At 39.6% G+C, this 14608-nt stretch overlaps 2 long non-coding RNA genes and 1 other non-coding gene across 5 annotated transcripts; 2 read left to right on the top strand and 1 right to left on the bottom strand.

Moving 5' to 3' along the window:
* Window positions 1–1118: 1118 nt before the first annotated feature.
* Window positions 1119–2468, top strand: LOC130512611 (uncharacterized). 3 transcript variants are annotated; one of them, XR_008946185.1, is made up of 4 exons: window positions 1119–1213; window positions 1518–1585; window positions 1711–1985; window positions 2072–2468. It is a non-coding gene; the product is annotated as an uncharacterized LOC130512611 (long non-coding RNA). The 3 variants fall into 3 exon arrangements; XR_008946184.1 differs by having other exon boundaries at window positions 1146–1213; window positions 1528–1585; XR_008946183.1 differs by having other exon boundaries at window positions 1152–1585.
* A 1084-nt stretch (window positions 2469–3552) lies between these two features.
* Window positions 3553–4683, top strand: LOC130495224 (uncharacterized). The gene is made up of 2 exons (XR_008934495.1): window positions 3553–4321; window positions 4416–4683. It is a non-coding gene; the product is annotated as an uncharacterized LOC130495224 (long non-coding RNA).
* Window positions 4684–9800: 5117 nt separating this feature from the next.
* LOC130495282 (small nucleolar RNA R71) lies at window positions 9801–9906 on the bottom strand. The gene has a single exon (XR_008934554.1). It is a non-coding gene; the product is annotated as a small nucleolar RNA R71 (small nucleolar RNA).
* Window positions 9907–14608: the final 4702 nt, after the last annotated feature.

Genomic DNA, 14608 nt, shown 5'->3' with positions numbered 1-14608 from the left:
TCTAACTCCCAAAGAGGTTCATGAAGATCAACTTCAACTTCAGAAAAAGAAAAAGATTGATCTCAAGCCTGATCAAAGCAAGCAACACAGTCTCTACGCCAAAACAGGGAAGATAAAAAGAATTCTCTACTCTCAAAATTCCTTTGTTTTACTCAGGTTTAAAGAGAACCTACTAACTGTTGCTAATAAAACACCGGAATATCCGAGTGAACTATCTTCTCTTTTGCAGGAATATAAAGATATCTTTCCAGAAGACAGTCCAATTGGGTTACCTTTCGTGGGATTGAACATCATATAGATTTTGTTCCTGGAGCTACACTTCCAAACCGGCCATCTTACAGGACCAACCCTGTTGAAACTAAAGAGCTACAAAAGCAAGTGGAGGAGCTTATGGAAAAGGGACATATCTGAGAAAGCATGAGTCCTTGTGCTGTTCCAGTGCTTCTTGTGCCAAAGAAAGATGGTATCTGGAGAATGTGTGTTGACTGCAGAGCCATTAACAATATCACTGTAAAGTATCGCCATCCTATTCCTAGATTAGATGACATGCTAGATGAATTGCATGGGTCTTGCTTCTTTTCTAAGATAGATCTTAAGAGTGGATATCACCAGATTAGGATGAAGGAAGGTGATGAGTGGAAAACTGCATTTAAAACTAAACATGGATTGTAATGAATGGTTAGTGATGCCATTTGGTTTGACGAATGCACCTAGCACTACAGGAAATATGGGTATTAATAGCATCGTATCATAGCGGTTTTGACATTTCTGCTATTGTATACCAAAACAGGCTTTTATAATAGCGTTTTTAAAATGTAAAGCTATGTTTGTAATCGCGGGAAAATAAAATAATTCAGGCGCGTTAATTTGGTAAGTGGAGGCGCTTTACCATTGCAAATTAAAAAAAATAAATGCTATCTTATCTGAAAAATATATTAAAAATAATTCAGCCACGTTTCTTTTATTTCTGTTTCTTCTCTGTAGTCTGCTTGACTTCCTCAAATTCTCAGATTCATCACCACTCCTTTTGTCACCATCGCTCGTTATCCCACCACCACCAGCTCGTCACCACCATCACCATATCTCTCATCCGCTTCGATGGTTCAGGTCGGCGGGAAGATGCTTTGATGGTTCAGGTCGCTGGAGATGTCTCGTTCTCTGAGTATGAGCCTCCCTCTTGGCAGAGCCAAAGTTTCTCCGGACTGATTTCAGGGTAAAGATTGAATCTTTGAGTTGCTCTTTAATCTTTGATAGCAATCTCGTGCCGTATTGAACGCGGCGAGTGATGGGTTTATAGAATTATTATCATCGACTAAAGTTGGATCCTTTCATAGAGAGTCTGATTGACATTGGTGGATGCATTTTAATAGGTCGTTGATTGATGGATTATTGGAAACAACTAATCTGGTTTATCTAACAGTTTGATTGTCGAACATATTCTGTTTCTGATAATTCATTGGGCATTTGTAATGAATTTTTCTTGAATTTGTGAGCCTAATCGTGCGCTTCCCTTACAGGTTTCATAAGGGGTTGTTGGATCATGTAGCTTCTTAGTTATGACCTCTAGCACAACATGAGATCGAAGGTATCTGTTTTATTCTTTTTAGTTTGTCTTTGCTCTATTCTTGATACAAGACTGGCTTAGTTATTTTTTTTTGTTCTCCACTATCATTGAATGAAAACTCTCGCTTATCTTCTGTTCTGTCTCAGGGTATCACAGGACACAATTGTTGCTTGAGTAGAAGCCCGTGATTGTTAGTTACATTAACTGGAAAACAATGGAAACAGAGAATTAATTGACAAAGGCTATAGAGCCCAAAGTACCCACACATCAGTGCAACTCCAAGGAACAAGTCTGACCATTTTAAAATGTGCTTCCTGTTTAGCTCGTCACTTTCTTCTTTGTGCTTGCTTCTAGTGTTGCTGTATTGGCAGTGCGTTAGTCTCAAAGCAACTTTCCATTAGAGGAAGACCACAAAGACGTGGTTAGTTTTTCTACTCCTTTCTCCTTCCACCTGCACTCATGTCAACTGTTCTTACTGTTGTTAACTTTGTGGGAATATCTCTGTAGAGCCTCGGTTAAGATTTTCTAGACTGGTTGAATTTTGCGGTGTTTTGGAATGCTTGGAGCCTGAGTTCCCAAGAGCATTGGCACGTGTTGAACTTGCTATTTGAGAGGCTTATTCTGGACAAAATCAAATCAACAGGATCTTCAGACTTGAGTTCTTACTATTCTGTTGTCCAGGTATTGGTTCAAATGTATTGGCATGAAGACTGTCCTGAAAAAGAGCCTCCTTGCCATGGGTTCTATGCAGACTTCACTATGGCAACAAGAATAACAATACCAGATTTCATCACCAGTTTATCCGTTCTATTTTGCAATGAGTTCATGTGTTTCATGTATTGATTTTGTGTGTTTTGTATCTTTTTGGAAAAGCATATGTATATTATGATTTACTTGTATTTTATTTGAGTAAATTATATTTATTAATCTTATTGCAATATATACTATAATTTTTTATCATTTCTATTTATAAATTTATGGATATATAATTTTAACAAAGTGACTAGTTAAACTTATTTTTAACCCCTAATCCCTAAATATATTTTAACCCCTAAACCCTAAATATAATCCTAAAATCTAACTATTAAACTTTATACAAAAAAAATTCAATATAAATATACTAATGCAACCCGAATCCATCCAATACCCTAAATCTAATACCCTAAACCCTAAAATTCAAAATAAAATGATATTTTAAATGCTAAATAAAATCTCTTAATAACTTTTTATTTAGATTTTAAAGCCAGAATTTAAAATTAAACTTTAAATCTAATTTTTTAAAAATCCATTCAAAATCTTAAATGTAAACCTTAGATCCTCCATCAAACTCTATACCCTAACTCCTATATTCAAACATAAACCATTGATCCACTAAATATAAATTTCCAATATAAATTTTAAAAATTTAACAAACATCAAATCTAAATCTTAATGACAAACTTTTATATACAATTCTAACTCTTATACTGTCAAAACTCTCGACCTCTAAATCATAATGAATTAAATATTAAATCTACACCTAATATCTAATACCTTATACTCCAAACCTAAATTCTACATACAAAATCATAAATCCAATCTTTACAAACTTATAATAAAAACTTCAGATTTAGATTCCATGTATATTCTGAAACTCAAATCACATATTTAATCCTAAATCAAAACCCTAATCCCTAAACCACACATCTCATCTTAATATACATCATAAAACATTAAATCTTAATTTTAAATAAATTATAATTACGTAAATAAATTAATATTTGAATACAAAATTTAAATTTCAAATATTAAATTATGATATAAAAGTATTTAAATCTTAGATGATTTTTGACAGCTATAAATAAATAAAAAGACAGTTTGTATTATGTTTTTTGGAACCATTGATTAATTTGAATCAAAGGCCCAAAATCACTCTTGTATCTATCCTCACCCTTTTTTTCTATTGGTTGTTGTTGTTTATGGCATGGATCACCATCTCCACGCTTGATTTGATGATATCGAATCAAACGCTCCAGATTAATTGTTCTTTTATTCTTTTTATTTTATTTTTCTCTGCGATCTACGGAGCCAGAGAAGAGAGAGAGGGAGAGAGAGAGAGAGAGAGAGAGAGATGGAGTTCGTAGAGAAAGGAGAAGAACCGGCGGCGCTCATCACCACCACCGCCATCGTTCGTTACAACCACCAGCATCGCCATCTCTCCCGTCCCCCATTGCTTGTAACCACCACCATCGCTTCTCAGATCCGTCTTCACCAGAGTCGCCACCACCACCGTCACGCTCATCATAACCACAACTGATCAGTTCTCTGTCTCTCATTCCCTCTGTGTTTATTTTATTTTGTTCTTGTTACAGGAAGCTTGTTCTAAGAAATTGCTCAATGATAGGCTGAAGTGAAGTTTATGCTTTATATGATTTGATTTGAAGTTTAAATTCGTTTTTTTTTTAATTATGTGTGTTGCAGAAGTCCAAGAGGGATGAGTATGCCAAAACTGTCTCCAAACGTTTGCAAGATATTGTTTAAGCTTGTCTGATTTGTTTGTTTAGAGTGTTTGCTCAAATTACTCAACTTTCTTATGGTTGTTGCTGGACTTGGCATGATCGTTTATGGTATCTACTTGTTTGTCAAGTACAAGAGAGCACCCGATGATAACTCTCTTAAATTCAACGGCGACGGCCAGAGTTACATCTCTTTCGGGAGGCCCATGCTTAGGGCAGTCTCTCTCTCTTCCAATGTCTTTGACAATCTCCCCAAAGTTTGGTATCTTTGTCCCTCCCTACCGAGTTTATTTTTTTTGTCACTTGTTTGTATCTGACTAATCTCTGGTTCTGTTTTTTATCACCTAATATTGCAGGTTTATCTACTTGTTCATTGGGTGGCTCTGTTTGTTATCTCTGGTGGAAGCTTGATGAAGGTGCTCAGACTTTGAGGAAGGTGGAAGCTTGATGGAGGTGCTCGATGCCATTCAAAGGAGATATCTTGCTTGTGTTTGAAGTGTCGATAGTGGATAATGTTGTATGCACTTGTGTGTGATGATTTGTATGAAAGTGATAATGTGGTGTTATGGGATTTAAATAATTATATTGCTTTTTTGAATTTTTATTTAAATTATTTTTATTTCATATTTTCGAATTAATTATTAAAAAAATCAATTCACTAATTATTATTAATTGATTTCGGATAATTTAAAAAACTAATTAATAACACGAAATATTTGCTATCTTTGCTACTGAGAAAAATCAAATTATCAGGTTCTAATAACATTTTGTTAAACGTTATTATAAATATTGACAATTGCGAACACAAAAACGCTATTGTTATAAACTTAATAATAGCACAACCGAAAACCGCTATTAAAAGGGTCGGACTTTTTATAACGGGTGATGTCAGAGCGTCCAAGGAAACGCTATTGAAAATTAATCATAGCGATTTTCGTCCGCTATTACTACCCACATTTCCTGTAGTGTAGTACTTTCATGCGCTTAATGAATCATGTTCTAAGATCATTCATAGGCATCTTTGTTGTTGTTTACTTTGATGACATCTTAGTTTACAGCAAAAGCTATCATGATCATATAGAACATCTTAGGGCTGTCTTTGATGTGCTTAGAAAATAATCTCTTTACGCCAATCTTAAGAAGTGTACATTTGGAACAGATAACTTGGTCTTTTTAGGCTTTGTTGTGAGTGCAGATGGTGTTAAAAGTGGATCAAGAAAAGATCAAAGCAATCCAAGAATGGCCAAGTCCAACCACCGTGAGTGAAGTAAGAAGTTTCCATGGGCTTGCTGGTTTCTACAGGCGATTTGTCAAAGATTTTAGCACTATAGCAGCTCCCTTAATTGAAGTGATCAAAAGGATGTTGGATTCAAATGGGGAGAAGCACAAGAAACCGCCTTTCAATGCCTTAAAGAGAAGCTCACTCATTCTCCTCTCCTTACTCTTCCTGACTTTAATAAAACGTTTGAGGTTGAATGTGATGCTTCCGGTATAGGTATTGGTGCTGTCTTAGTGCATGATAAGAGACCAATAGCTTACTTCAGTGAGAAGCTTGGAGGAGCTACACTCAACTATGCAACATATGACAAGGAACTCTATGCGCTTGTGAGAGCTTTGCAAACTTGGCAACACTACCTCTGGCCTAAGGAGTTTGTGATACACACGGATCATGAGTCTCTTAAGTACTTAAAGGGGCAAAACAAGCTCAGCAAGAGACATGCCAGATGGGTTGAGTTCATAGAAACCTTTCCATATGTGATCAAATACAAACAAGGTAAGGACAATATAGTGGCTGATGCACTATCTCGAAGGTATGTCCTCTTGAACACTCTTGATGCTAAGTTGTTAGGATTTGAACAACTTAAAGGAATGTATGAAACCGATCCTGATTTTAAAGATGCATATAAATCTTGTGAAAAGTTTGCTTCCGGCCATTACTTTAGACAAGATGGGTTTCTCTTCTATGATAATCGTTTGTGTATTCCTAATTGCTCTTTGAGAGACTTATTTGTTAGGGAATCACATGGAGGAAGTATTATGGGGCATTTTGGTATTGCCAAGACTCTTAAAGTTTTGCAGGATCATTTCTTTTGGCCTCGCATGAAGAGAGATGTGGAGAGAATCTGTGAGAGATGCACAACTTGTAAGCAAGCTAAGTCTAAAGTTCAAGCTCACGGTTTGTATACTCCTTTACCCATTCCTTATCATCCTTGGAATGACATCTCTATGGATTTTATTGTTGGATTGCCTAGGACTAGAACCGGAAAGGATTCAATCTTTGTAGTTGTTGATAGGTTCTCCAAAATGGCTCACTTCATTGCTTGCCACAAAACTGATGATGCATTGCATGTTTCTAATTTGTTCTTTAAAGAGATTGTGCGTTTACATGGCATGCCTAGAACTATAGTATCTGATAGAGACACTAAGTTTCTTAGTTACTTTTGGAAGACACTTTGGTCTAAGTTAGGCACTAAGCTATTGTTCTCTACTACTTGTCACCCGCAAACTGATGGACAAACTGAAGTAGTGAATAGAACTCTAGGAACACTCTTGCGTGCATTCATTAAAAAGAATTTGAAATCATGGGAAGACTATTTACCTCATTGTGAGTTTGCATATAATCATGCTGTGCATTCTGCTTCTAAGTTTTCACCATTTGAGATTGTTTATGGGTTCAATCCCACCTCTCCTTTAGATCTAATACCTTTACCTGAGTGTGAAAGAGTTAGTCTTGACGGAAAGAAGAAGGCAGAGCTAGTGCAACAACTCCATGAGCAAGCAAGGCGTAATATTGAAGAAAAGACTAAGCAGTATGCCAAGCATGCAAACAAAGGCAAACGTGAGATGGTCTTTAAAGAAGGTGACCAAGTTTGGGTTCACCTAAGGAATGAAAGGTTCCCTGATGAAAGGAAGTCTAAGCTCATGCCGCGAATAGATGGACCTTTTGAGGTCATAAGGAAGATCAGCAACAATGCTTACAAGCTGGATCTCCAAGGTAAGTACAACGTGAGTAATAGTTTCAATGTTACTGACTTGATCCCTTTTATTGCAGATGAACCAGATTTGAGGACAAATCCTTTTCAAGAGGGAGGGGATGATGTGATCATGGACCAGATAGATGATGGAGAAGATGAGACTAAGGATCAACCAGCTCAAGAGGATACCTTAGAAGTTTCAGAAGGACCAATGACTCGTGCTAGAGTTAAGAAGCTCAAAGAAGCCATTGGAGGTTTACTTAGGAAGTCTCTGAATCAAGATGAATGTCTTGGAGGAAGCTTGATACTTCAAGACACCCTTATCACCATCCAAGCTATCTCACCATCAAGCTGAGTATCATCTAGGCTAGCAAGAGAAGTGTGCTCTTTTCCTGTCTTAGTTTTTGTCCCACTGGGTTTGCTAAGATAGGTTTTTAACGAGGCCTTGTCTTGCTAATCAAATCACCTAGCATGATACTCTCGAACCACATAAGTACCTTATGTTATTTTTAGACTATGTTTTCTTATTTCGTTACACAAGTCAAAGAGGAGCCTGTTCCTTAATGACTCTTGTTATTTCCGAGACCTTGTGCATTGATATCTTGCATATTTACATGTTTTTAGCTTTCATATCTTATGCATTTTGATCATATAGCTTAGATCTTAGTGTCTTTAGGATCCATATTGCATTCATATGTCCCTATCAGGTGTTGGAGCATACTATGAGATGATGTGAAGTGTTTGAGAGTTCAAAGATCCAAGAGAGGTGAAGAATGATGCTCAGCCAAACAAGTACTCTTTTATACTCGACTGGACCGGAATGGTCGAGACCGGAATCACCATCCCGGGCGTGTGGGCAAGACCGGAGAGACGAGACCGGGAAGATGAAGCCGGGCGTGTGGGCAAGACCGGAGAGACGAGACCGGGAAGATGAAGCCGGGCGTGAAGAGGAAGACCGGAGAGACGAGACCGGGAAGATGAAGCCGGGCGTGGAGGCTCAGACCGGAATGCAGGACCGGGATGAGGATGCCGGGCGTGGAAGAAGCTTGGTCGAATCTGGTTTTCTCAAACCGGGTCGGTTCGACCCAACTCGACCTTGGGTCATTTTTATCACATTTTGAAGACCAAAATTAGCCTTATCCAAGGGGCACTCTAGTCTTTTATTCTATGTATCTCTCTTACCCTAAACCTACCTATAAATACTTTGTAATCTCTATTTTGTGGGGATTATCTTATTTTCCTCTTAAGAAACACAAAACAATTTGGTGAAAGTTCTTTCCTTGAATCAAATCATCATCTTCTTGTGTGTTCTTGAGTGTTTATAATTTCTTATTGATCTTTCTTAAACATGATTAAGCTTGGAAACCTCATGGGTTCAAGAGTAATCATGGTGATTAGTGAGTAGATCCACTTTTGGATTCATGGGTTAGGGAGATTAAGGGTGATTAGACTTGATCTAAGGTGTTTAGGTGTAGATCCTTCTTATTCCTTGCTAGTAGGGTGTTTATAATGCTTCTTTAGGGTTGGCCTCTCTAAAGTTGAGTTCTAGACATTTCCCACCCACAAGGTGTTTGATGAAATGTCTGAACCAACTCTCCTAAGCTTTTAACATACTCTACCAAAGAGATTTGTTGTTAAAGGTGTTAAGATGGCTATTAGACTTATTTTTAATGATTGCTTCCTAAACATTCAACCTAAGAGATTAGATGCTTGAGTTTTGGAAGCAAATGAGCATTCATTTAGAGATAAAGTTTGCTTAGTCTTGTGTCTAGGCCTAAGGTAAATAGATTGATTGTAAGCTAGCACTTTAGTTTGAGTTTGATCACCCAAAGTCATATTCCCTTATCCCATGAGTCCTCTCATTCTCATAATCAAAGAAAGTCTTTTGCTTTGTTGCATTTTTATTCCTATTTTAGAATAGTTTCTCATCTCATCTTGATAGCATTTAGCTTAAGCATGGTCTTGCATTCCTAGTGCTTCGCATTCCCTTAGAATTGGATTGACATCCTTTATACTTCAACATTTGAATAGGATCTTAGCAAAATCCTGTTATCAAATTGGCGCCGTTGCCAACTTCTAAGTTGATTGTGACATTGGGATTTAGTAACTTGCTTGAGACTAAATCATTTTTATTTTCTATTGTGATATTGATTCTTGCCTCTTTTCTCTCTTTGACTTTTCAGGTGTATGAACTTGAGGAGTAGAGGTTTATCAAGCCTTGCTCCCATTGTTGAAGACATTTCTGCACTTGAGAGGGAGATTGTGAGAAGAAGAAGGGAAGAAGAGCAACAGGCTCACATTCAGCGGTTGGGGTTCGACATGGAGAACCGGCCTCAAGATAGAGCTGCTGAAGATGGTCAAGGAGCTGCCAACCTTGGACCACGACATCCACAGCGCCAAGCTAGAGCAATTGGTGCCCATGATCAGCCTAACATCCATGGAAATAGGGCTGGCATTAGAGCACCAGCTGTGGAGAACAACAACTTTGAGATCAAGTCAAGCTTGATCAACATGATCCAAAGCAACAAGTACCATGGGCTTGCTTTGGAAGATCCTCTAGATCACTTGGACAACTTTGATCGGCTGTGTGGCACCATCAAGATAAATGGTGTTTCTGAAGATGCATTGAAGCTTAGGCTGTTTCCATTCTCTTTGGGAGATAAAGCTCACACATGGGAGAAGGGTCTCTCAAGAGATAGCATCCGAACATGGGATGAGTGCAAAGAAGCCTTCCTCACCAAGTTCTTCTCTAACTCAAGAACTGCAAAGCTTAGGAATGAATTTCCGGATTTCAACAAAGGAATCTAGAAGGTTTTGGTGAAGCATGGGAACGATTCAACAGCTACATTGCTCAGTGTCCTCATCATGGTTTCACCAAGGAAAGCTTGCTTAGCACCTTCTACAGGGGAGTTCTCCCATCTTGCAGAAATAGGCTTGACACAGCTAGCAATGGTTTCTTCCTGGGCAGAACTGAGCAGGATGCAGAGGAGCTGGTGGAGAACATGGCAAAGAGTGACTCAGTTTACAATGAGGAGTATGATAGAGCAAGCAGAGGTGAGGATCAGCAGACAAAGAAGGATATCAAATCATTGCAAGACAAGTTGGATTTGGTTCTTTCAAACCAATCCAAGAAGGAGCAGGTCAGCTTTGTTGGTGATCCTAATCAAGAGGTTCCTCCTAAGGTGAATGAGGTTGATGGTTTGGAAGGACAAGAAGAACTTTGCTTCATCAACAACAATGGTACATGGTACAGAAAGGAGCCTAACTTTCAGTACAACAACTACCAGCCGAGGTCTTATCAAACAACCAGCAAGGAGGATACCAACCTAAGCAAACCACTCAACAAGGGAACTATCAGCAAAGGCAAAATGCCCCTCCTGGTTTTGGTAACACAAGTCAGTCTACTCAAGCTCAAGGAAGCTCATCTCAATCAAAGGCTCCTGATTCAAACATGGAGTCAATGTTCAAGCAGATCATGGAAGCTCAATCTCGAGTTGCAAAGGATATTGGGCATGAGTTCAAGACAGTGCACTCCAAGATTGACAGTACCTACACAGAGCTGAACAACAAGATCAGGGCTTTGGAGAGCCAATTCGCTTCTATGAACTCTCAGCCTAGTCGCCAACAGGGAACCCTACCTGGAAAACCTGAGCAAAACCCCAAAGAAACAATGAAGGCAATTACTTTGCGAAGTGGTAAAGAGTTGCCTCCAAGAGAACTCACCAAGGATGGTGAGAAACAGGGTGGGGAGGTTGCCATCAACATTGATGATGAGGTAGTAATTGTTGATGAGAAGGTTGATGAGGAAATTATGGAAAAGATTGTGGAAGCTAAGGGCAAAGGAAAGGTTGGAGAGGAGAAGAGAACAGTGAAGCAAGGTGAAGCTACATCAAAAGATACTTCTTTTGTCCCTCCTCCCTATGAGCCTAAGTTACCTTTCCCAGGAAGATTCAAGAAGCAACTATTGGAGAAGTACAAGGCACTCTTTGAGAAGCAGATGAGTGAAGTGCAGATTACAATGCCCATCATAGATGCCTTTATGCTTGTTCCTCAGTATAGCAAGTTCTTGAAGGATGCTGTGGCTGCTAAGAAGAAAGAAATGGAAGGAATGGTGGTTCTTACTCATGAGTGCAGTGCCATCATTAAGAGGTTGACAATCCCTAAGAAGCTAGAAGATCCAGGAAGCTTCACTCTACCTTGTGCCATTGGTCCCTTGATGTTTGAAAGGTGCCTATGTGACTTGGGAGCTAGTGTTAGTCTCATGCCTTTATCTGTCGCCAAGAAGCTTGGGTTTAGCCACTACAAGAAGTGCAAACTCTCCTTGGTGCTTGCTGATCGCTCAGTGAAGTTTCCCATTGGAATTTTGGAAGATCTCCCGTGATGGTGGGAAATTGTGAAATCCCTACTGACTTTGTGGTGCTAGAGATGGATGAGGAAGCTAGAGATCCTTTGATCCTTGGAAGACCATTCTTGGCCACAGCAGGAGCAATTATAAATGTGAAGGAGGGAAAGATAGATCTCACTTGGGTAAGGAGCACATCCTCCACTTTGACATCAATGAGATAATGAAGAAGCCAACCATCCAAGGGCAGATCTTCTACATAGAGGAAATGGAAGCTTTAGCTGATGAGCTGCTTGAAGAGTTAGCACTGGAGGACCCTCTACAGCATGCCTTGACAGTTGATAGAGGAGTCCAAGTGGTTGAGAACAAGGAAAGTGATGCTTATGGAAGGATGCTGGATTCACACAGAGGGTTTGAGAGTGAGGATCAGTATGAGGCGCTTCAACAAGTGGTTCATCAAGAGGACAGCATCCACTCAACAAAAGGACAGTCACCAAGAGGATTGGGATGAACTCAAGGCACCTAAGGTGGAACTTAAACCCCTTCCCCATGGTGTAAGGTACGCTTTCCTTGGCCCTAATGAGACTTACCCTGTCATTGTAGTGAGCTTACTGAACTTGAATTGTCTCACTGTGAGTTGAGTGCACTAAGAAGTTTAGGAAAGCAATAGGGTATTCTCTAGATGACATCAAAGGGATATCACCTTCTTTGTGCATGCATAGGATACATCTAGAGGATGAATCAATGACTTCTATTGAACATCAAAGAAGGTTAAACCCTAATTTGAAAGAAGTTGTAAAGAAGGAGATTCTCAAACTCTTAGATGCAGGTGTTATTTACCCAATCTCAGATAGTAAATGGGTATCTCCTGTGCATGTGGTTCCAAAAAAGGTGGTATCACTGTTGTGAAAAATGATAAGAATGAGTTGATCCCCACTAGAACTGTAACTGGACATAGGATGTGCATTGATTATAGAAAGTTAAACTCTGCATCTAGAAAGGATCATTTTCCATTGCCATTTATTGATCAGATGCTTGAGAGACTTGCAAACCATCCTTTCTATTGCTTTCTTGATGGGTATTCAGGGTTCTTCCAAATCCCCATACATCCCGATGATCAAGAGAAAACGACATTCACATGCCCTTATGGTACCTTTGCCTATCGAAGGATGCCATTTGGGTTATGTAATGCTCCAGCCACCTTTCAAAGGTGCATGATGTCTATCTTCTCTGATCTCATTGAGGATGTTGTGGAGGTGTTCATGGATGACTTCTCTGTCTACGGATCTTCGTTTTCTGCTTGTTTGTCCAACTTGTGCAGGGTCCTACAGAGATGTGAAGACACCAACCTTGTGCTGAACTGGGAGAAGTGTCACTTCATGGTCAAAGAGGGGATTGTACTTGGACACAAGATTTCAGAAAGAGGCATCGAAGTGGACAAGGCTAAGATTGAGGTGATGGTTAGTCTACCTCCACCAAGACTGTGAAAGACATAAGGAGTTTCCTTGGCCATGCTGGGTTCTACAGGAGATATGTCAAGGACTTCTCAAAAGTTGCTAGGCCAATAACCAAGCTGCTATGCAAAGAAGCCGCTTTCAGCTTTGATTCAGATTGTCTTGAAGCTTTCAAGGAGCTGAAGAACAATTTGGTCAATGCTCCTATTGTTCAGCCACCGATTGGAGTCTCCCCTTTGAAATTATGTGTGATGCAAGTGATTTTGCTGTTGGAGCTGTTTTGGGGCAGAAAAAGGATGGCAAGACTCATGTGATCTACTATGCTAGCCAAACCTTGAATGATGCTCAGGTGAAGTATTCCACAACTGAGAAGGAGATGCTAGCCATTGTATTCGCCTTTGAGAAGTTCAGAAGCTACTTGGTTGGGTCAAAGGTTATTGTCTACACTGATCATGCAGCTTTGAGACACCTCTTGGCCAAGAAAGATGCTAAGCCAAGACTTTTGAGGTGGATCCTTTTGCTTCAGGAGTTTGACTTGGAGATTAGAGACAAGCCGGGCATTGAGAATGGAGTAGCTGATCACTTATCTAGGATGAGGATTGAAGGTGAAACCCCCATTGATGAAGGGCTTCGTGAGGAACAGGTCATGGCCATCAGGGCAGTGGTTGCAGTGTGTGAAACGGGCAAGAAGCTTGAGAGGTTAAGGCATCTAAGGAGAAGGAGCCTGGTATGCAGATTTTGTGAACTACCTTGTCACAGGAAAGGAACCATTAAGACTTGAAGGTTATTCCAAGAAGAAGTTCTACAAGGAGTTGAAGAGGTACTATTGGGATGAACCTTTTCTTTTCATCCTTTGCAAAGACCATCTCTATAGAAGGGCAGTGGCTGAAGAAGAGGTTGATGGAATCCTACAACAATGCCATGGTTCTTCATATGGAGGGCATTTTGCAACTTTCAAAACAGTGGCTAAGGTTCTACAAGCTGGATTTTGGTGGCCTCATATGTTCAAGGACACACAAGAGTTCATCTCAAGGTGTGATTCTTGCCAAAGGAGAGGGAACATCACAAAGAGGAATGAAATGCCTCAAAACCCAATTCTTGAAGTGGAAGTATTTGATGTTTGGGGCATAGACTTCATGGGACCTTTCCCCTCTTCTTATGGCAACAAGTACATTCTAGTGGCTGTAGACTATGTGTCTAAGTGGGTTGAAGCAGTTGCAAGTCCTACAAATGACTCAAGAGTGGTGTTGAAGATGTTTAAGAGCATTCATTCCAAGGTTTGGAGTTCCTAGAGTGGTGATAAGTGATGGAGGCTCACATTTCATCAACAAACTTTTTGAGAATCTTCTCAAGAAGAATGGAGTGAAACACAAGGTTGCAACCCCTTATCACCCTCAAACCAGTGGTCAAGTTGAAATCTCTAACAGAGAGATCAAGGGTATCTTGGAGAAGATTGTGGGAGCCAAGAGGAAGGATTGGTCAGACAAGCTTGATGATGCACTTTGGGCCTATAGGACAGCATACAAGACACCATTGGGAACCACCCCTTTCAACCTTGTGTATGGGAAAGCTTGTCATCTACCAGTAGAACTTGAGTACAAGGCATTGTGGGCTGTGAAATTACTGAACTTTGACATCAAGAATGCAAAGAAAAAGAGACTTTTTCAGCTTCATGAGCTTGATGAGATTAGGATGGATGCTTTGAGAACTCAAGGATCTACAAGGAGAGAACCAAAGCCTTCCATGACAAGAACATTTTGAAGAGAGAGTTAAGAGCT

The sequence above is a fragment of the Raphanus sativus genome, chromosome 5 (assembly GCF_000801105.2).
Source record: "Raphanus sativus cultivar WK10039 chromosome 5, ASM80110v3, whole genome shotgun sequence".
In the NCBI taxonomy this organism is placed as follows: Eukaryota; Viridiplantae; Streptophyta; class Magnoliopsida; order Brassicales; family Brassicaceae; genus Raphanus; species Raphanus sativus.
The sequence above is the reverse complement of the archived record's forward strand: the minus strand, read 5'-3'. Positions and strand labels throughout refer to the sequence as shown.